Here is a 24,102-nt window from a genome sequence, read left to right as displayed (position 1 = left end):
CTTTTTCCAGCACTTGGTGAACATCTGGAGACGCCTCGTGGGTTTATGACCTACATTCTAAGTGAAAACTCATGAAAGAGGACAGGTCCTTGTACAGGAACTGTAACAGGCACACTTTATTAACAATACAGCACAAGAATTCTCCCGGTCCTCTTTATTCCCCTTTTTAAATATAGGTACTAGGTTTGCCCTTCTACATCACCTGGGATCTCCCCCATCCTCTGAGTTTTCAAAGATAATCATTAAGGTTTCCAAGATTGCTTCAGCTAGTTCCTTACATATTCTTGGGTGAACTTCATCAGACCCTGCCGACTTGAATACATGTAAATTACCTATTATAATCTTTAACATGTTCTTTCCCTAGTTGAGCTTGTATTGTTAATATGACTTATGCTGAGTATCTACTCTCCATTAACCCTTTTTAGCAAAGACTGATGTAAAATAGGTCTTAAACCTATTAAACCTCAGTATTATTGATGTCATCTATTATTAGCTTTTCTTCCTTCCTAAGTAGATGACATACACTTTCCTTCATCTTTCTTTTGCTCCTTGAACTTATTGCCTTTTACATCCCTTGCTAGGTCTAACTCATTTGTGCCTCAGCCTTTCTGGTTTTGTCCCTACATGCTTGTGCTATTCTTCTGTATTCCTCCTTAGTAATCTGTCCATATTTCCACTTTTTATAGTATTCCTTTTTTGACTTTCAGGTCATTAAAATGCTCCTGATGGATCCATAATGGACTCTTGCTATTCTTCCTATCTTTCAGTCAGCTTGATGTTATAGGCAATAGTTTGATGTTGCACCTTTGATAGTGTCTGTCTGAGAAACTGCCAGCTCACCTCACCTCCTTTATCACTTAGATTTTCTTCCCATGGAATCTTATCCTCCAGTTGTCTGAGTTATTAAAGTCAGCTTTTTAAAAATCCATTGTCCTTATTCTACTGCTCTCACTCCTTCCTTTCCTTAGAATCATGAACTCTATCATTGTACAATCATTGTGACTCAAGTTGCCTTCCACTTTCAGACTGAGAAGCAATTCCTCCACATTAGTCAGACTCAAGTCTAAAATGGCTGCCGTCCTGGTTACTTCCTCAACCTTCCAAACCAAAATTATCAGTACATTTCAAGAACTTATTGAACAATTTTGTGTTTTGCCATATTACTTTTCCAATACATCTGGGTAGTTAAAATCTCCATTGCCATCATGTCTTGTGCTTTGGATATTTCTGTTATTTGTTCTAGATGTGCCTCAGCCACCTCCTCATCCTGATTTGGTGGTCTGTAGTAGACCCCGGCTATGACATCACCTCTGTTTTTCCCCCTTTTATCTTCACCAGAAATATTCCACAGGTCTGCCTCTCCCTTTTTATGGACCTCAGAACAAAAGTGTATGTTCTTGATGTATAACACCTTTTCTTTCAGTCATGAGATGTATCTCACCCATTCTCTGTGATGCCAATTAAGTCTTAATTTAGCTTATTACTAATACTTCCAGTTCTTCCTGTGTATTTTCATAGCCTTTCCATTTTTCTATAAAGACATCTAAGATGATGAGCAGATCCCCCCGACACTGTTATCCCTCTTTGTGCCCTTTGACTGTATTGTAATATTCCAACCCCTCCCCCAAAATCTAGACCTCTATTATGGTCACCATTTTAGACCTACCTCTGGTCTATTGTCACATACCCTCTTTGAACCTAGTTTAAAGTCTGTCTAGGTTGTAACAGAACCACAATTACCTTGATCATTTAAACTGTTGCATTCCCTCCATACACTGTGGACATTGACAGCATTTAGTGATGCAAATACATATTGCAAGACTGACAGTAAGCAGCAATATCTAAAGAGAAATGTATGTATAACTGACTGTAGAAGATACTTTTGTTGCACAAAATGAATCAGCCAAATCTTTCCTAGAGATATGTACAGAAATGTTTCTTTTTTATGAATGGCATAAAGCAATGTGCTTCAGAGATATTTGTTTATCTTAACTGAATACTGCCATATTAATTAATTTTAAAATTAAAATTAGGTAGTTACAGTTTTCACATTTCCTAAAAGGCAAAAATCAATCCTTAACATTGAAGCAAGGCACCAAAGCAAGTTTATTCCCTCTAACTTCCACACAGATTCCTTGTCTTCTGTATGCACAATGGCTGAAGCAGAGAACTTCTTTCAAAACTAAGATTAACCGAGAGATCCTATAGACTTGAGGTGCCCTCACACTTCCTGAATGAAAGATATCAGTCTATCTGCAGGAGTTAATAGAAAACTAGAAATACTTCACTGACTGTGATGAGTCAGCAAGATAGATTCTTAGTACTGAGGGTAAAATTCTCCTCAGACATCTGCATGTTGGATCTCATCTTTGATATTCTATTTCCCCAGAGAATTCAGATTTGGCACCTGCAGGAGAGAAGACTTTCAGACATGAGATCCATCACTCGTCTTGAAGCATTTGTGGGCTGGTTAGTCCATCCAGCCTCCTTCCATGGCACCATAGAGGCAGGACAGTAGGGGGCATAGTGCATGAAGACACAGGAGGCACATCACTCATTTCTGAAGCCCCCATATGTTTGACTGCTTGGTGGGCTCCATAAGCCATTCTGCATAGCCATTCTAGCAATCCCCATTCAGTTGCAACTCCCCACCCAGTGATGCTCCCAAGGGAAGCGTATGATTTTACCCCTGAAATTTTCTCCATAATTGCATGAAGGGCATGATCCCCAATTGCATTACTCTACTGAAATCAATGCAGTTGCACTAGCTTTAACTGGAGTGACTCTGGCCCATAAATCCAATTATTTCTGCATGCAAATAATTATTGTAAGTTGTGCATATGTTACAATCCCCACAACTGCTTTCACCTCCACTTCCTCACTAGGCTCTTTTTATTACTAAGCCCCCACTTCATCCATATATATTTCAAAATTACTCATGGTACTACAATTGCCAGTTTATTTTTGCTATAATTATGCTAATTTTCACTTCACTATGCTTTCCTGGGCTGAAAAAGGGACAGAGAATAAGGCTTTTTAAACTTAATCAATAAAAGCAATAGTAATGGAAGTCACATAGAGTGCTCCCTTCTGTTACAGCTCCCTTTGAAATATTGACATCATAGTAGTTGTTTATATCTTTCCCTGCTTTCTGAAAATATAGATAATATAAATTCTCCCATTAGTAAGAAATATGTTACATCAAAATTAATGATATTCAACCAACAACGATGTGACTCTCTCACTATTACATTACCTCAATATAAATTTAGCAGGGCCACTCTGTCATCCAAATCACAGCTACAAACAGATGAATGAAGGAGCTTCTCATAGGCTGTATACACATGGAAAATGTGCCCTGGATTTGAACTATAACTTGTGAGTGTTTTTGCTTCCCCCCCCCAACACACACACACACACACACACACACACACACACACACACACACACACACACACACACACACAGAGTAGAAGGCCAGATTCTGATCTCAGCTACAGCACTGCAAATCTGCAATAACTCTTGAACTCCTGTACAAACTGGAGTAACTAATGGAGTTACTCCATATTTGCACTAGTGTAATTGAGATCAAAGTCTGTCTCACAGTTGTAGGGTCATGAAATCTTGTAGTTAAACTTTCTGCTTGTAATGGTGATGACATCTTCAAAATTGTGCTTGACTCAAGCATTGAGAAACTCACCTCTTCACTGAAACATTCAACAGGAAAGCAAAATAGTTGTTGGACCAGATGAGATCAAAAAAAAATTTTTGGATTTTTTATAAGTGTTCCTGGCAAAGATTTTGGCAGTTTTACCACACACAAGCTAAAATGCTGATATCTCTGGCAATCCATGAACATAATTATACGTATAGATGAATTAAACCTTTATGACAAAGAAAAAACTATACAGTCCTATTTTCAAAAGCATTTAAGTTATTAAGGCATACGAGTTCCACTGACCAGATTTAAGTGCCTAAAGATGCTGTAGATGCCTACTGGCCCTTAGGTCTGTTCTACACAGGGAAGTTTTACCAGCTATGTACTTGCAGTTGCACAGGTATAACCCCTCATGAGGGCTCTGTTTTTTGGCATGAGTGGCTTTTTTTTTTTCTTGTTTAGCTTAAACCCCTTCACCAGAGAAAGTATGCCAAAGTCACTCTTATACCAGAATTAGAATGTCCACATGCAGTGTTATCCAAGAATAACTATATTGGTTTCAATTCACACCTTAAATTATTGCAGGGGGGAATACAAGGCCTCAGTCACTTTTGAGCATCGCTCTCTGTGAAGGAAACACTCACAGCCAGTGCCCCGTAGTGGTTGGGTAGGGGTATGACATGTTGTCTTTCCCTGAGACATCTCCCTTTATTACTACTCCTCCACCCTGCAGCGGTCTGACCCCTCAGTAACTCACCAGATGTCTCATTTTTATACATACACCAAAAGGGGCGGATTTGAAGAGTCCAACTCCTCAGGATTAAACAAGGAATTCAGGGCTTCCCCCTTGGGTTGGAGTCTCATGCTCCAAAACCTTCTATCTTCAGAGTCTTCCCCCAACTAGGTTCCCCTCCAAGGAGACTTTGGTAGTTGTCCCCTTTTTAGGGGTTGGTAGGGGAACCCATGTCCACCCTCTCCAACTGGCTCCAGTCCAGGGCCCAACAGTAGATCGCTACGTTCTGCACTCTGGAGTACTGTGCAGCTGGCTCCAGCCCCCGATCACCAGGTAAAGAGGTGGACACAAAGATAAAGGCTAACCTCAGAGATGCACAGGTCTCAGAGAGAAAGAGCTCCTGTGGTGCTCCTCTCCAGGAGCTCAAAGCTACCCTCTACAGCTTGCCAGCTACTGAGCTGCTCTACCCCCCTTTTTAACCTCCTCCCCCAGCCTGTGCATGCTTTGCAGGTGCGGTGGGGCAGGGCCAGCTGGCCCCAGCACAGCTCTTTAACACCTTCCTTTTCAGTGTGCAGTTTGTACACCCCATCACACTCTCTACTTATCTTCAAAGTTTATTTGCATCTCCATTGTTCCTGGGAACTCTTGATGGCTCCAGTGGTTGTTCATTTAGCACCTTCTTCAATGCTTCCCTGAGTCAGTTTTAAAAGGTCAATTGGGACTGAATGACTTGGGATACGATAAAATGCCCCATCTCGTGCCCCCAAACAGCACCCCCTTGCAGCCCAGCATAGTGGTTCTGGTGTTTCCCCTGGTTGGGACAGCAATCATAGAATCATAGAAATCATAGAATCTCAGGGTTGGAAGGGACCTCAGGAGGTCATCTAGTCCCACCCCCTGCTCAAAGCAGGACCAAACCCAACTAAATCATCTCAGCCAGGGCTTTGTCAAGCCTGACCTTAAAAACCTCTAAGGAAGGAGATTCCACCACCTCCCTAGGTAACCCATTCCAGTTCTTCACCACCCTACTAGTGAAAAAGTTTTTCCTAATATCCAACCTAAACCTCCCCCTCTGCAACTTGAGACCATTACTCCTTGTTCTGTCATCTTCTACCACTGAGAACAGTCTAGATCCTTCATTTTACCAGCACTGCAGAGAGGAAGGGAAGGAGAAGCCAACACAGACTAACAAAATAGCATGTCCTCTTTCAATAGGGTTTCAGGACAGGAGTAATTCATATTAACCATTCAGAAAGTCCTCACCTCAGAGTCAAGATTCAGTCCCTAAACCTAGGATCTACAAACAAAGCCTCTGGTTAGTCTAGCACCTGGAACACACCTAAGCTACATAACTTCTACTTTCTCCTGGTGACTAGCTCCCGCTTCCTGTTTATATAGCAGGGCAAGGCCTCCTTGATTACAGCCCAAGCTATCCCAGCTGTAGGATCCAGCTTGTCCCTAAAGAGGCAGCACATTCCTTCAAAGAGGCCCAGGTTAAGCAAATCTGTTCTTACTTCATCACCATCTTACATGTTGTTATCAATGTTTAAGAAATGTCAGTATAAAAAGCTGCAGCAATGTATTTATTTTTTATCTTGAATAACTCATTTTTTGTATTCAGTTTACTGAAATAGTGACTATATTCCCTTCACTGGACATAGATGTTGCTTTTTCTCTACACTGTCACCGTAGGCCCAAGTCAGCTCTGTTATTGCAGTGTAAATCTGGAGTGACTTCTTTGAAACCAGTGGAGTTACTCCAGATTTATGCCAGCGTAACTAAGAACAGCAGCATCTAGTCTTATGTAATTAGCGTCTTGCTGTAACAAAACCTGGAAAGGAAGTAGAGCTTTTCCCCTGGGTAAAGTGTAAGCCTGGACTCTAAGAAGTAGTGCCATTCAAATCTCTAAGGATAGGGGCTTTTCATAACGAGAATGTCACAAAGAAGAGTTAAGAAAGATAAATTTGAAACTAATTAATTAGAAAGTAATAGACAAAATATATATTGCAGATAATATTTTATAGCCAGAGGAATATGCCTGGGAAGGGCACCATTTATTAATCATAATATAGAAAAGATTAATGGCAGAAAGAGCTATATTCCATCAGTATTATACAGTTACAGTGCAAAGTTTACTTTCTTATCAATAAATACTGAAGAAATTTGTGGCATATTCAGACTTATGTTCTGTAAATGGCTTTCTAAGGGGGGGCCATTATGCTATAATATGCACATGTAACACATGGTAATATTAATAAGAATTACATGCATGGGGTTATGGGGGATTGTTGTGGAATTTGCTTGTAACATGCAAAGAAAAGCTGCCAAATTCAACTCTGCTGAGCAGCTTACACAATTCGGTCTAGTCCTGCTCCCGATAAAAATACTCTCAGTGAAATCAGACTTCTTCATCTGAGTAAGAGAAGCAAGATTTGGTCTTTGCGGAGAGGGTTAAAGTGCAATCAGAGGTCTGAACTCAGCAAAGCATTTATACACCCTTGTAAATGCTTTACTGCTTTGGGGCTAGAATGTATTATTATTGTGAATATAAACGGTCATAAGTTTGCATTCTTTTCACTAGGTCTAACTCATTTCACTGAGGAACACCAAACAGCCTTTAGCTTGTTCCAGAAGGGAAAGGTGACAAGGTGCGTCAATTGCTGCGCACTCCAAAGTGTTGTGTTCTAACTGCTCCACGTAGACCTTGGTGTAAAAGGTGCACTGTAAAAAGGTACCCAGTACACACTGATGTTTGAAAAGTGTTATGTTCATGCACATTAGTGCATCAGCAGGGTCAGAGGGCAACATTTTAGAGTGCGCAACAATTTACACCCTTTTAGAATGAATAGCTGTGCCCTGTAGACACCCCTTAGGTAAGCATAAAAAGAGTTTCAAGGCTGTATAAATGAGAGTTTCGACAGCTTGGCAATGAGCACTCAGCTTAAACTGCTTTCCACAATAAATAAAAGGAACAGATTCTCTCAAACAATAAGTTTGGCTTTGCTATGGCAGAGGCCCATGTGAGCTGAGAAAAATATAGTCTTTGGGGCTTCTACAGCACAGAATGCAATATCTATCTGTTAATGGCAAAGTCCTTGTCCCATTTAAGTCCATGGCAAAACTCCTGCTGACTTCAATAAAACCTAAAATTTAGGGCAGCCACAATGAGATGACAAAGACAGCTGTGCTGTCCAGGGAAGAAATGCAGAGGCACTGAGTCTCCCCCCCCCCCCACACACACACACGCCCCAACCCTCTGCAGTTAGCCCATGATCTTTAGGATTTCTCTACAATTCTCAATCTATCCACAGGTTCTGAGGGCCAAATCTCCTGCAGTCTTTACAGTGAAGGAAAAAATACACTGCTTATTCCCTCGCACCTCACTAACTCGCAGAGATCTGTATGAAACAGCATGAAGTTTGGAGACATTCCTGCCCAACCTGTGGGATTTTCCCCTGGGTTGACCATATCAAGTGAAAAGGCATCTCTCTGCAGATCACTAATCATTTTCTTAATTCCTAAAACAGCCTAAATCACTTGCTACTGAACCTCCCCTTCCATCATCTGACCCAAAACAGACAGAGCTAGATTGAGAGTCCTTGTATTGTCTTCCATCATATTTTACTCCTGGGGGAATTTTGTACCAAATAATTAAAAATTCTGTGCACAATATTTTAAAATTCTGCAAAATTCCACACATTTTATTTGTCAAAATAACACTACATAATCACATCCGTTTCAATTATTTTGATAATTTATTTCAAAATACCTGTCAGCAAATATGTCTGTAACAATACAGACACACACACAAAAATTCTCCCAGGTATAGAGAGTTAAAGAAACCCCTATGACAACCCAGTCTCTGTTTCTCTGCCCCTTCCCCCCAACCAAAGCACAGCCAGGGGCCAGACACCCACACCCCCTCCCTCCCACAGCCCAGACACCAGCCTCCCCTCCCCACAGAGCCAGCCGTGCTCCTCCAGCCCCAGACACCAGCCCCTCTCTCTGCCGAGCCCCCCCCAGCCAGGAGTGGCTCTAGGATTTGCGTCGCCCCAAGCGCCGCTCTGGCAGTCGCCGGTCCCGCAACCCCGGTGGACCTCCTGCAGACGTGCCTGTGGAGGGTCCGCTGGTCCCACGGCTACAGTGGACCTCCCGCAGGCACGTCTGCGGGAGGTCCACCGGAGCCGCGGGACCAGCGGACCCTCCGCAGGCATGCCTGCAGGAGGTCCACCGGAGCCACCTGCCGCCCTCCCGTGGGACGCCGCCCCAAGCGCGCGCTTGGCGCGCTGGGGTCTGGAGCCGGCCCTGCCCCCAGCCCAGACACCCGTCCCCCTCCCTCCCAGAGGCCAACCATGCCCGCCCCCCAACCCAGACACCCATCCTCCACCCACCCAGGGATCCAGAGGGAGAAACAGCCTGTTGCTGGGTCCCAGACTTGTGTGGAGTTTCCTGCAAGCCACCATCTCCTTCCCTCAGGGCAGGCAGGGAACTACAGCTGCTAGGAACTCTCTGCTCTCTTCCCCTGTCCTCCCGACCCCAGCAGTGTCTTCTATGTGCGAGCTGGGCTCTGTCCGGTCCAACTGCCCCTAGTGGCAGCCAGCAGCACTGTAGTCCATTTCGGGGGGGGGGGGGGAAATTATGTGCAAAAAACATTAGTTTCTGCAAAATTCTGCATTGTGCAGTGGCGCAGAATTCTCCCAGAAGTAATGTTTATGATCTTCCTTTATCCTTCTATGGTCTAGTCACCTAACCAATTGATTATGGCCACATTGTCAGCATTTCCCAATGGCAAATTACACTATAGGATGCAGATCTGACAGCAGCAGCTTTAGTATTTTTTCCCTACAGACTCAAAGCATCTCTCATTGATGCTCTCCAACTCTGTTGATGCAAGCTGGGAGGTAATTTCATTGAATTGAGCTAACTCTTGGTTTACTCCAGTGTAATGGAGATCAAAGCGGTCTCTATAACTTTCCTCTTCATACACACAACACAAGAAAATGCAACTGTTTTATTTAGGAAAAAAATTGCCCCAGCAGGGCATGCGAATGGGAGTGAAAATACTGAAAAGAAATAAGCAATGAGTCACAGTAGGGAAAAAATTAACTAGAGGGAGGATATTATTGCAGTCTGCTTTTAAGTTTTTATTGACAACAACCAACAGAGAATAAGAATCTAAAACAATGGAAATACCAGAAAACTCCAAGAGCACTATTTTCCTCTTGTTGAATATTTGCAAAAAGAAAAATACTTTTGATTACTCAGCTCTGTAGGAATCCACATTGTTGGTTTATTTTCCCCCTTTCTTTCGCCTTTCTTTTTTGGTAATACAAATATACTGCATTCAAAGACTTCCAATCATCCGTGGAACAAGTCCAAATAATAGCATGCTCCAGTGAAATAACCTCAGATGCCAATAGATAACATGAGAGGGATAAATGTATACCAAATACCTACCAGCTCAATACCTGGGGTTCGATATATTGAAAGTCTAAGTGAAACTGAATCATAATTCCATTCAGGTGGGGACACTGAAGGACACCACTTATTTTTACATAGAAGAGTGCACAAAAATAATAAAAGTCAGGCAAATGTTGTGTTTTGTTAGTAATGATCATGGAACAGGAAACAGTGACCGTACACTGCCCTTGGCTAAGCTTTTTTGGCGCCATTTGAGTGCAGATTTCTTTACTGAGTTCCCATCATTATTCCTTGACCAATTGTTTAATCTTTCTGAATTACTTTGGTGCCTTGCCTCTGCCTCACTAGGAGCCCACAAGTAGTAAAGTCAATGGGACTACTCATACACTTAAAGTTAGCTATATGTTTTGAAGGATCAAGGTCATTATACATATTTGGTGCAGTTGACTATAGGACAGAGGAGTCCTTGACAACACATTTCCAAGCAAAAATACACAAGAAATGAGATAGACCCATTGAGCTGCATTCTATATAGACATTAGACATAAAAATGGATAGTGTAGCCCAGTGTGTATGAAATTCCATTGCCCGTATTATGCAAGAAGGCAGACTAGATGACCACAATGGTCCCTTCTAGCCTTAATATCTATTCATACATTTTAAAAAGTGATACTTATGGAATAAAGTACTAATATTTCACAAAGTGCCACAACATACATTTCCTAAAGGATTTTGTCGTCGCCCATTTATATGCAACTCCAAAGTTCTTCAAGCTCACATCCCATGAGTACCAAAGACCATAATCCATAGGAGCTATTTTAAACCTGTATTTTTTTCACAAGTTCCCACCCCCAGCCCCCGCGTTCCATTAAAATCGCATATTAAAAGCCTAGTCCATTTATATGCCAAGCACTTTGTCCTGAGTGCTGAATATCCTCATCCACCACTGGCATCAATGAGAACTAAAAGCACTCCACGCCTCGCATGGCTGGTCCCTCTACAATAAGGGCAAAACATTGAAACCATTGAAGTCAATGGGAGTTTTGCCGCTGACTTAATAAGGCCAGGATTTCACACTAAGTATTTTAATGCAAAGTTCTCCTTTTTTGACTATTATATTAAAAGTTCTCTTTATGAGATTTTTTCACAATCCAAATACATGCATTTTCCTTCCATTTTCTCATCTTTAGTAATGGTATGTATTAAATTAACAACATATTTTAGAATCTCTTACATATTTCATACAAGTCCTTTTTCACTGTCACATTAAAGCTTCAGTTATATATTCCTATACACAACTGAAAAGAAATGTAAATTATCATAACCAGTCAAAATCATCATATAGTGGCCAATACAAAAATTATTCATTTGTTGCAAGGAAATGAATAGATAAAGGAAATTTCTGGGTGGCTAAAAACCATGTAGTGCTGGGAATTCTGCATCATTTCAATGCAAAAATCCATGAAGGCCAAGGTTCTCTGGAAAGATACTTGAACTTTAGCAAAACCTTTTGAGGAGCCTTGGTCTTTGTAACAATATCAGAAATGAGGTGAATGTCAGGTAGACTGGGTTATTGTGTGTGTTTCAAACTGCTCTAGAATTCATCAGTTCCTCTAATGCAGTGGTTCTCAAGCAGCGGTATGCATACCCTGGGAATACTCAGAGGTCTTCCAGGAGTACATCAACTCATCTAGATATTTGCCTGGTTTTACAACAGGATACATAAAAAGTAGGGCTGTCGATTAATCGCAGTTAACTCTCACTACTAACAAAAAATTCATTAATAAAAAATTAATCACAATTAATCGCAGTTTTAATCGCACTGTTAAACAATAGAATATCATTTGAAATTTATTAAATATTTGGGATGTTTTTCTGCATTTTCATATATATTGTATTCTATGTTGTAACTGAAATCATTTTAAGAACACTTTCACTGCAAATTTCACAAAACGCAAAGAAGGTACCAATGTGAGATTTCTAAAGGTTTAAGAATCTGAAGTGCCTTCCAAAATCTGAGCGGGACAAGGTGTGGCGCATGCTTTCAGAAGTCTTAAAAGAGCAACACTCTGATGTGGAAACTACAGAACTCGAACCACCAAAAAAGAAAATCAACCTTCTGGTGGTGGCACTCAGGTAATGAAAATTGGATTGGTATGGAGCAGAACCCATCATCAGCGTGGACACATGTCCCCTGGAATGGTGGTTGAAGCATGAAGGGACATATGAATCTTTAGCGCATCTGGCATGTAAATATCTTGCAACACCAGCTACAACACTGCCATTAGAACACCTGTTCTCACTTTCAGGTGACATTGTGAACAAGAAGCAGGCAGTATTATCTCCTGTAAATGTAACCAAACTTGTTTGTTGGAACGATTGGCTAAACAAGATGTAGGACTGAGTGGATTTGCAAGCTCTAAGATTTAAAATTATTTTAGTTTTGAATGCAGGTTTTTTGTACATAATTGTACATTAGTAAGTTCAATTTTCATGTTAAAGAGATTTCACTACAGTACTTGTATTAGGTGAATTGAAAAATACTATTTTGTTTTTTTACAGTGCAAATACTTGTAATAAAAAATAAGCACTGTACACTTCATATTGTGTTGTATTTCAATTACAAACCATTTAAATAAATAGTATTTTATTATTAACAGTGTGATTAATCGTGATTAATCTTTTTAACCGCACGATTAAACACAATTCATATTTTTAGTCACTTGACAGCCCTAATAAAAAGTACTAGTGAAGTCAGTACAAACTAAAATTTCATACAATGATTTGTTTATACTGCTCTGTATACTACACACTGAAAAATAAGTACAGTATTTATATTCCAATTGATTTATTTTATAATTATATGGTAAAAATGAGAAAGTGAGGTATTTTTCAGTAATTAGTGCACTGTGACACTTTGTATTTTTATGTCTGGTTTTTGTAAGCAGATAGTTTTGAGGTGAGGTAAACTTGGGGGTACACAAGACAAATCAGACTCTTGTAAGGGTTACAGTAGTCTGGACAGCTTGGGAGCCACTTCTTTAATTAAGTGTTGGCATCAATGATAATTTTCTTGAATTTAACTCATGTGCCCCTTTAATTGATATGTATAGTTATGCTGCTGCCATAGTCAAAATCCTGCTTCTATTTACTGTGGTTAGGGAGTTTTAAGGTACAATTGTTGTGGATCCTGCTCCCATAACTGGAAGAAGGCTTGGGTCCAATATGCAATCTCATACTAACATTTGCTGTGACACCTTATTGCTGTCATGTAATCTGGAGAAACTATAGTGATATGGGTTTCATATTGTCTTATCAGAAGCAGGTGGTTTACAGTGTCAATCAAAAAAAGATGAGCTTAGCAGTTTACCGCAGACAAAAATGGAATTATTTGATAATATTCTTGCTCTATCTTATACCTATTTTCTTACTGTCAAAGTGTCCTCTTTCCCCCATCATTATCTCAGACATAATTGTAATGTTGTAGACCTGATTAGAGGTACAGAAGCTATATAGGTTTTGGCCTGCTTTCCTTGAGTATCGGGCAGAAACAGCCCTCTTTGGGTTTTTACCTATTCAAGATAAACTGTTACACAGCCACACACATGTATTTTACCTTAACTGCCACAGCATTTAGCCTTTTACAATGAGAAAACTGTTTATCGCACACTGCATTTTAAAGCTAGATTTTTAAGTAATTCTGCAGATAATGTTTCCAATTATTTCCACAGCATCAGTTTCAAAGTAATATGCCTAGAGAAAAAGTAAATATGACTGTTATCAGATAAGAATGTTTTAATGCATGTTGCCACTGTAGCTATCCTTCCTATATTTGTTGTTTATTTTATCATTATTAACAATGCCAGCACTGTACTGAAGCTTTACTAAACAGCTTATGCTGGTCCTTATGCAAGGAATTTACTCTCTTAAGAATCCCAAACTTCCCAGAAGGCAGGCTGGGTCAGGATACCAGGAGGTCAGACGGAACAGCAGCAGGTACTGAAAGGGAAGCAATCCTAAACAGAGGAAAAACCCCGTTGCACAACTTCCCATTCCTCTGCTGGGTTTATACAGAAGCAGGGAACTGTCTGACCCTGGCAATTTCACCTCTCAGATTCAAAGACTAAGAGTCCTCTGCCAGAGCTGAGCTTTGAATTCTAGTTACCACCAGGAAGCTTGTCAGAACATAGTGGCTCCTAAGAGTCCTGTGGTTTTGCTGACATGCTGCAGGTGAATGGTTTGATGGTACTGTAACTCCACTGAATTATTGGAGTACTACCTATGAGAATATAGGAACAATTTCCTTGAATCTGTAGCAGAAGCTAGCATGGCAGGACCAGATGGAAGGTTCTAAACAGAAACTCTACATTGAAGCAGAGAGTCAGAGCGTAAATTTTGGGACAATATTGCTGTCCTTATTCTAATAGAGCTTTTTGGTCAGTGACAGAAGAAAGTAAATCTTTCTCAGATTCGTTACTACCATATGACGCTACCTGCTTAGATCTGTGGTTGGTTTGGCTCAATAGGCTTGTTGCCCATACCCAGAATGAAGAGGAGAGGATATAAAAGTCAGAATACACAGCTAAGGAGGAGCAGTTAGTTTAAGGCCAGACTACATGGGCTATGAATTGTTCAGAAATAATCAATGGGAAATTGTAGTTGAAGAGAAACCAACCAAACTCTAGCTTGCTAATCAGAGGAATAGAGAAAGAAAGGAGAAAATATAGCCAGAAATATGTGCCCAAAAGAGTGGGTGTGATTTTATGTAACTCCATTCAGTCAATGGTTCATTTGATTCTCCATCTGATTTCATCCAAACCTCTCACATTATATCATTAGTTCAAAACTTCTACCACACGTAATAAACACAGTAAGTAGGCGTCAGGGATGATTTAAGTAACAGAGAAGGCCAGAATTCTGAATGACACAGAAGTTACAAAAAGCCAAAAGAAGACCTCATTTGATAACAAATTAGAGGTACAACTAAAGGTTGTGTTCATTCCGAAATTTGTTTTACCATCAAATGCCCTGTCAGGTGCTTTATAAGATGTGATGCACAGGGTGGTGTTCCTCTGCTATTGATAAGAAAATCCGCTGTTTATGTTTGCCAAAGTAAGAATAATAAACTCAAGGAATACAACTGCCACTTGTTTGCATCTCTTCAAATGTACACAAATCTAGTCATTTTAAAATAATTTATTTTCTGCAAGTGCTGTCTTCTTGCATCATTCCCTTATCTAAACATTAAACCATATATTTCCTGGTTCGATTGGTACATGCCTAGATTTTAATTTATTGTAGATCATTAAGTCTCTGAAAGAGATACAGTGCCAGATTCTCAGCTGGCGTGAGCTCCACTGAGTTAACAAAGCAATGATGATTATCTACACTGGATGAGGATTTGGTCCACTATGAATGGAAAACAAAATGCTCCACATTGTGGAGTTTTTTTGAGTGTACATGGTCTGTACTTTTCCCTAAGCATGAACAGGTGCTAAAAACCCAATAAAAGAAAATCTTAAGGCATGCTCCGACTTCAGTGACAATGGTGTAAATCAGGGTACCTCCATGGAAGGCGTAGAAGTGGAGTTATACACGCATAAAAGCTGTGGAAGATCAGAATCAGGCCCACTGTCCTTAAATAGCTTCCCTGGGAATTATTTCAAATTTCAGTAACAAGTTTGTTATTGTAGCTTCTGAAGCAGCCAAACAGATATTGATTGATCTAATGGGTTGATTATTGTTCCAGCCTATTTGGCAATCTCATTATGAATGGTACTAGAATGAATCAAAACTTGGTACTTTTGCTCCTACTGAGAAACCCATGAAAGGATAAGAAGATTTGGGTTCCTTTGCACTGTTTTTCTATCTTCTTTTCAGCTCATTCTAACTCAGTATAAAAGGCCAGGTCTAGGCGAATAAGAGTTCTCTCTGGTTCAACTTAACTGTATGTTCTTCCCCTCCACGTATTCAGTATTTGGCATGAGAGCTTAAAGAAATAGAACCAAGTCTAACAGTGATTTCATCCCTATCACGGAGGATTCCTCTTTTACAGATAAGGAGCTTATGTTGACTTTTTTTCCCCTGTCAATCCTCTCAAATGCAACTCTCCAAAGAGCATATTAAATCATGGTCTCTTCCATGGGCTTTTTTTCCTTTCTTTCTTTTTTGCTTTCACTTGGCCCATAACATACTGTAAGCAGGTACAGATGATAAGCTTGGCCTTAAATTTGGAGCATGACTTCCCTCCAATCTATAAATACTTACTGTGCCAATAGCTGGAGAAGTTAAAAATAAGTTCACAAAGAGAATTGGAATGTGCGTATTTTATTGTTGTGGCTGTTTACATGCCATAATTCTAACCATTTCGTTCAGGATTTCTCTCTCTCTCTCTATTCTCCCTGTTTCTTTGTTGGATTGCAAGGCAGAAAACTTATTCATAATTCAGAACTGGAGATAACATCCAGGGGCTGCAGAGGCTAGATAGATACGAGTCTTTAGACTGAGCATTCTGAGTCTCTTGTGGTTGTGTTTAAGGATCCCCCAAAAATTCCCATCATTTCCATCCTTGCTAAATCCCTTTGTTTGAGGCTCTGTGCATCTTTAGCTTGACTTCTAGAACCTTTTCTACAATTGGCCCTATATTAAGAGTGAGGCTAATCTCAACTTTACATGTGGGAGGGGGAGGAAAACACTTTGTGTTTCATAATCTTATGACTAGAGATGGGATCAAACTAGTAAGTATGGAATCTAGTGTGAACTTTCCTAACAGTCTGGGGTATCAGGATCCAGAAATTTGGTAGGGGCTACAGTGTTAGAGGCCATATAAGGACTGAGCTACCTAACTGGATAGATAGTAAAAGGCCTGAAGAATCCCACTGTGGTCTGTCAGACTGGAGATAGCTTTGGGAGACAAAAAACCTTTGTTCTACTCCCAGCTCAGCCACTGAATCCCTTTGGGTATGTCTACACAGCACAGAAAATCTCGTGTCTGGCCTGTGCTCTAGAACCTTGCGGGGTGGGAGGCTCCCGGAGCCCAGGCCCCAGCCCAGAAGGCTACACAGCAATGGAAAAACCTCACCGCCCAACCCCCCCAACCTCGAGTTGGCTGGCTGGGCCAACCACAGCTGTTTCTCTGCTGTGTACACATACCTTTTGTTAGCTTGGGCAAGTCATTCAACCTCTCTGTGCCACAGTTTTTATCTAGTCGCCGGGCTACCTAACGAGCACAGTTGGTCTGAAGTAGGCTGCCCAATTGGCTACACCACCTGATTGGTTGGAAGAATCAGCGGACCTGCTTTTAAGCCCAGATCAGCAGCTGTTCAGTGGCTGCTCAAAGCATTTACCTATGGCCTGTGATAGCTCCTGCTGCAGACTCAGCCTTTCCCCACCTTGCCTGCATCCAAGAAACCCAGCTCTGACTTTCCTCTAACCCTCAGCTCTGGCATCTGGTCTCTGACTCTGACCCTGGGCTCTTATTCCTGGCAACTGATTCCTGCTCGAGGCACTAGACAGAACACTCACATCCCACTCATTGACACTTAACCATCCTTTGTAAAGTGTTTTGATAGTTACAGATTAATACTGGAATAAGAGTGTCTACACAAGGGGGCTATACTGGTATATCTATGGCTATAAAAATTCACATTTTAGGTTATACTAAAAAATGTTTCCTGTAAAGACAAGGCCGCCTAAGTGAGGTATGTGAACTGCTGGAATACATCAGATATTACAGTAATGGGAGGAGCAATATAAATAGCTATGTAAATAGATAGATCCATCTCTATGAGAGACACATGAACTGGTGAAATATATCACATATTACAGTAATTGAGGGTCATATCAACACCTAGATAGAGATCAATTAGTCTCTACCCAAGAGATATTTGTGTCTCATTTCCCACTGTTCAAATAGTGACAGTATGATTTTCAAAAGAAATATCCTTACAAATGTGAACACTCACGGAAAGCCCTGCTGCAAATTTATCATCAGTATATGATTTGTACTGCACAACAAAGTAATGCTCAAAAGAGAGTTCAACCACTCCTTCCAAATTACAAAGCTTTAGTGTAGTCACAAAAACATTCAAGGGGTAAAGGAACAAGTTGTATTTGATTCTTTCAACTGGTATAATCATTATTCTGTTGATCTGAAAAATAAGAATATTCAGCTTTGATGTGCTGCAGTATATATAACAATTCTCTAGTAGAGTCATTGTTCCTCAGTTTTTTTTCCAAGTGATTTGATTTTCTGAATGACATTAACTATAACGAGATATAAAAAAGCTGTAATTAGCATTTAGATGTTCTTTAGTGACGTTAAAATATGACAGCTATAAGTGTCAAAAACTAAGTGTCTTGAAATGTAACAAATACAGGATTTATGGGATTAAATGGATCTTATCCCTTGTGAATTCACTCCCTTTGCCACTTCAGGAGGACTGAAAAAAGACATTGTTGCTGGCAATTATCCATATTTCTCCTGGCATAACATAAGAACAGCCATACTGGGTCAGACCAAAGGTCCATCTAGCCCAGTATCCTGTCTTCTGACAGTGACCATTGCCAGATACTTCAGAGGGAATGAATAGAACAAGGCAATTATAAAATGATCTATAAATGTCCCATCCCAGCTTCTGGCAGTCAGAGATTTAGAGTCACCCAGAGCATGAGGTTGCGTCCATGACCATCTTGGCTAATAGCCATTGATGGACCTATCCTCTGACTTTTACATATGAAATGAAAACTTGCTGATCAGCAAGATTATAAAGGTGGGAAAATACATAAAGTTACATTATTATTTAAATTACATCAGTGCTTAAAAATGACCTTAAGCTGGGTCAGTACTGAAACTTCTCTGTTGTATTCCAAACTTCCTGAAAAATGCCAAAGTTTCTGTAGCACCATCAGAGCAGCCACCTATGAAGGGAGAGAAGGTTAAAATATTCCACTGTTGATTAAGTCTTGTCATATACGCTACTTGGGCTATAAAAATGGATATCTGTTCTCTAGTTAGTACTCTGCTTACTAGTAACCAGCTTGGGTAACGAATGAGAAGGTGGTGCAGGAATATAATATGGACAAAGTCCCAAAAAGTGGCCATCTTGAAGTTGGTCGTAGTCCACATACAAAAGTGTGTGCTCACTAACCCTGAAAGCTATTCAAAGTGAAAGTCCTAATTCTGTGAAGATACATTGGCAATTTTTCATATTTTAGGGTCCTGATTGAATGCTCTTTGAAATAAGTGGAAAGATTTCCATTGACTTCAGAGGATTTTGGATTGGGCCCTAAATTGGTTGATTGCCAATTAAACAATTCAAGGAAAAGTGTGGGGGGGGGAGGTTTGGAGGAACTAAAGGAAAGGGGATTTAATAGGGCAACAATCTTTCCCTTTGACTTCCTTTGGTTTGAAGAACAGTGAAATCTGTGCATGTCCCATTCCTGCATCAGATATGTGCTATGATCCGTCTCAGCAGGTAGCATGAACATCCAGTACAACCTGTAATACACAATGTGCCTCCCCTATTCACTAGGATGAACTCATTTGTGAACACAATTAATATATTATGTTAGCAGTTCTGTAAATGGTGGCTAATAAATCTGCCAGTAAAAGTTAAATCCACTTTACCACTCCCTTTCTATTAAAAATAAATCTATGCCTCCATGCTAATAAACTGCTATGCACACAAGTAATTTTCAGATAAATGGTATTTAGACATAACATCATCCTGTAGGTAGAATGATTTAGGGGTTTAGAAATAAGAGACGGTGAAATAAATTAATCACATTCAAGCAGAACAGTTTATAGTTTTCATGTTCTCTCTTATTAGGCAAATAAGCAAAAGTGTATTCACATTCTAAATCATTCAGCACATTGAAATTCCTTATGCATTGCTTTATTCATAGTACCTTTGTTTTTATATTGGGGTGGATAAATCGGCTTGGTTGAAATAAGAGTTAGTAGCACGTTTATCAAACTCAAAGGAACCCAAAAGGAGTCAAAGTGGTGCTATCAGTAGGGCTTTGGGATGTATGGCCACTGGGAAGCATTCATGGACAGAGGACTGCTCTCTCGGGATGGACTTCACCTGAGTAAGGAGGGAAATAGACTTCTAGGATGGAGGCTGGCACAATTGATTAAGAGAGCTTTAAACTAGGAATTTGGGGGACATGGTTGGGAGATGTCCAGGTAATCTCCATGCCGGAATTTAACATTGAGAGGGAAGAAAAAGTAAAAGAGGATACAGCTGTGGGCAGGAGAATGAACATAAGGAGGAAGGGTAGTGTAGATACCAGTCTAATTGGTGAAACCGGTGGTAGAATTGGTGAAACCGGGTAAAGAATGTCAATGAAGCCAAACGGCAAAAATTAAGATGTTTGTACACTAATGAGAGGAGCCTAGGTAACAAAATGGAGGAACTAGAGCTACTGGTGCAGGAAGTGAAACCGGATACCATAGGGATAACAGAAACATTGTGGAATAGTAGTCATGACTGGAGTACAGGTATTGAAGGCTATGTGCTGTTTAAGAAAGACAGAAATAAAGGCAAAGGTGGTGGAGTAGCATTGTATATCAATGATGAGGTTAACTGTAAAGAAATAAGAAGTGATGGAATGGATAAGACAGAGTCTGTCTGGGCAAAAATCACATTGGGAAAGAAATCTACTAGAGCCTCCCCTGAGATAGTGCTTGGGGTGTGCTACAGACCGCCGGGATCTGATTTGGGTATGGATAGAGACCTCTTCAATGTTTTTAATGAAGTAAACACTAATGGGAATTGTGTGATCATGGGAGACTAACTTCCCAGATATAGACTGGAGGACAAGTGCTGGTAATAATAATATGGCTCAGATTTTTCTGGATGTGATAGCTGATGGATTTCTTCACCAAGTAGTTGAAGAATCAACAAGAGAGGATGCCATTTTAGATTTGGTTTTGGTGAGTAGTGAGGACCTCATAGAAGAAATGGTTGTAGGGGACAACCTTGGTTTGAGCAATCATGAGCTAATTCAGTTTAAACTAGATGGAAGGATAAACAAAGATAGATCTGGGACTAGGGTTTTTTATTTTAAAAAGGCTAACTTTAAAGAATTAAGGAAATTAGTTAGGGAAGTGGATTGGACTGAAGAACTTGTGGATCTAAAGGTGGAGGAGGCCTGGAATTACTTCAAGTCAAAGTTCCAGAAACTATCAGAAGCCTGCATCCCAAGAAAGGGGGAAAAAAATCATAGGCAGGAGTTGTAGACCAAGCTGGATGAGCAAGCATCTCAGAGAGGTGATTAAGAAAAAGCAGAAAGCCTACAAGGAGTGGAAGATGGGAGTGATCAGCAAGGAAAGCTACCTCATTGAGGTCAGAACATGTAGGGATAAAGTGAGAAAGGCCAAAAGCCATGTAGAGTGGACCTTGCAAAGGGAATTAAAACCAATAGTAAAAGGTTCTATAGCCATATAAATAAGAAGAAAACAAAGAAAGAAGAAGTGGGACCGCTAAACACTGAGGATAGAGTGGAGGTTAAGGATAATCTAGGCATGGCCCAATATCTAAACAAATACTTTGCCTCAGTCTTTAATGAGGCTAACGAGGAGCTTAGGTATAATGGTAGGATGACATATGGGAATGAGGCTATGGGGGTAGATATTACCACATCCGAGGTAGAAGCCAAACTCGAACAGCTTAATGGGACAAAATCGGAGGGCCCAGATAATCTTCATCCAAGAATATGAAACGAACTGGCACATGAAATTACTAGCCCATTAGCAAGAATTTTTAATGAATCAGTAAACTCGGGGGTTGTACCATACGACTGGAGAATGCTAACATAGTTCCTATTTTTAAGAAAGGGAAAAAAAGTGATCCGAGTAACTATAGGCTTGTTAGTTTGATATCTGTAGTATGTAAGGTCTTGGAAAAAATTTTGAAGGAGAAAGTAGTTAAGGACATCGAGGTCAATGGTAATTGGGACAAAATACAACATGGTTTTACAAAAGGTAGATCGTGCCAAACCAACCTGATCTCCTTCTTTGAGAAGGTAACAGATTTTTTAGACAAAGGAAACGCAGTGGATCTAATTTACCTTGATTTCAGTGAGGCATTTGATATGCTTCCACATGGGGAATTATTAGTTAAATTGGAAAAGATGGGGATCAATATGAAAATTGAAAGGTGGATAAGGAACTGGTTAAAGGGGAGACTACAATGGGTCATACTGAAAGGTGAACTGTCAGGCTGGAAGGAGGTTACTAGTGGAGTTCCTCAGGGATCGGTTTTGGGACCAATCTTATTTAATCTTTTTATTACTGACCTTGGCACAAAAAGTGGGAATGTGCTAATAAAGTTTGTGGATGACACAAAGCTGGGAGGTATTGCTAACACAGAGAAGGACCAGGATATCATACAGGAAGATCTGGATGACCTTGTAAACTGGAGTAATAGTAACAGGATGAAATTTAAAAGTGAAAAGTGCAAGGTCATGCATTTAGGGGTTAATAACAAGAATTTTAGTTATAAACTGGGGACACATCAGTTGGAAGTAACAGAGGAGGAGAAGGACCTTGAAGTATTGGTTGATCACAGGATGACTATGAGCCGCCAATGTGATATGGCCATTAAAAAAGCTAATGCGGTTTTAGGATGCATCAGGCGAGGTATTTCCAGCAAAGACAAGGAGGTGTTAGTACCGTTATACAAGGCACTGGTGAGACCTCATCTGGAATACTGTGTGCAGTTCTGGTCTCCCATGTTTAAGAAGGATGAATTCAAACTGGAACAGATACAGAGAAGGGCTACTAGGATGATCCGAGGAATGGAAAACCTATCTTATGAAAGGAGACTCAAAGAGCTTGGCTTGTTTAGCCTAACCAAAAGAAGGTTATGGGGGGATATGATTGCTGTTTATAAATATATCAGAGGGATAAATGTTAGGGAGGGAGAGGAATTATTTAAGCTTAGTACCAATGTGGACACAAGAACAAATGGATATAAACTGGACACTAGGAAGTTTAGTCTTGAAATTAGATGAAGGTTTCCAACCATTAGAGGAATGAAGTTCTGGAACAGCCTTCCAAGGGGAGTAGTGGGGGCAAAAGACAAAAGTAACCATCCATCCAAGAAGATACCTGTGAAGACTGAACCTAAGAAAGTATGGAACTCAGGAATTTATAATGTGGAAAAAGACAACAGCTCTAGTGACTCTGATCAAGATCTAGTAGAAACTGGAGTAAGAGATGGCATCAGGGTCACACACTTGACACAAGGATGTAGCTCAGTGGTTTGAGCATTAGCCTGCTAAACCCAGGGTTGTGAGTTCAATACTTGAGGAGGCCATTTAGGGAACTGGGGTAAAGTTCTGTCTAGGGATGGGTCCTGCTTTGAGCAGGAGGTTGAACTAGAAGACCTCCTGAGGTCCCCTACGATTCTATGATGTTCCTACAAGAATGGAGCTTGATATTGAAGCTGCTGTTTCATCAATTTCTGCATCTACCTAACACCATACATTGTCACAAGCTCCTCTGGAAGAAACCTCCATGGTTTTGAAGACTGATGCTAGAGAAAAGTTAGTCCCAAGAGGGACAATCAGCTGTTTTACCCTTGTATGTGACTGAAGGAAAGTATTCATCATTATTTGGTACCACTTGGCTTAAAAAACTCCTGGTGATTGGGGGCGAGATCAAGGAGATCAAAAAAGCACTTTAAAACCTTCAAAAAATACTGGACAGATACTTGAGAAAGTTTTCAAGAACTTGGACAGATGAGCAACATGTCAGTGAAGCTCACTGTTAAGTCTACAGACAGCCAAAATACTGCAAGCCCAGAATTGTGAATTATGCTCTGAAGCCTCTAGTGGAAGCTGGACTTAGAGAGTTTAATAAACATTGTAGTCCTGTCACCAGTGTCATACAGTAAGTGGACTATAACCATCATATCATGATCATACCAGTTATCAAGAAGGATGGCTCTATCCAATTCTGTAGAGATTTCAAAGTGACAATGAATCCAGTTTTATGTGCAAACCAGTATCCACTACTGCATCTTGAAAATTTGTGGGGGAGAATGTTTCAGTAAATTGGATTTGCTCAATGCATATCTACAAGTGGAAATTGATCTAGTATATCACAAATATTTCACAATCAACATGCAAAAGGGCTTATTTTGTTACAAAAGGTTGCATTTTGGTATCACAGAGGCACCTGCACTGTTCCAGAAAGCTACAGATGAGATCCTGAAGGGACTGATTTAAGTCCAGTGCTTTATGGATGACATCCTTGTTATAGGAAAGGAACAAGAGGATT

This window comes from Mauremys mutica, chromosome 7, assembly GCF_020497125.1.
Source record: "Mauremys mutica isolate MM-2020 ecotype Southern chromosome 7, ASM2049712v1, whole genome shotgun sequence".
In the NCBI taxonomy this organism is placed as follows: Eukaryota; Metazoa; Chordata; order Testudines; family Geoemydidae; genus Mauremys; species Mauremys mutica.
The sequence above is the reverse complement of the archived record's forward strand: the minus strand, read 5'-3'. Positions refer to the sequence as shown.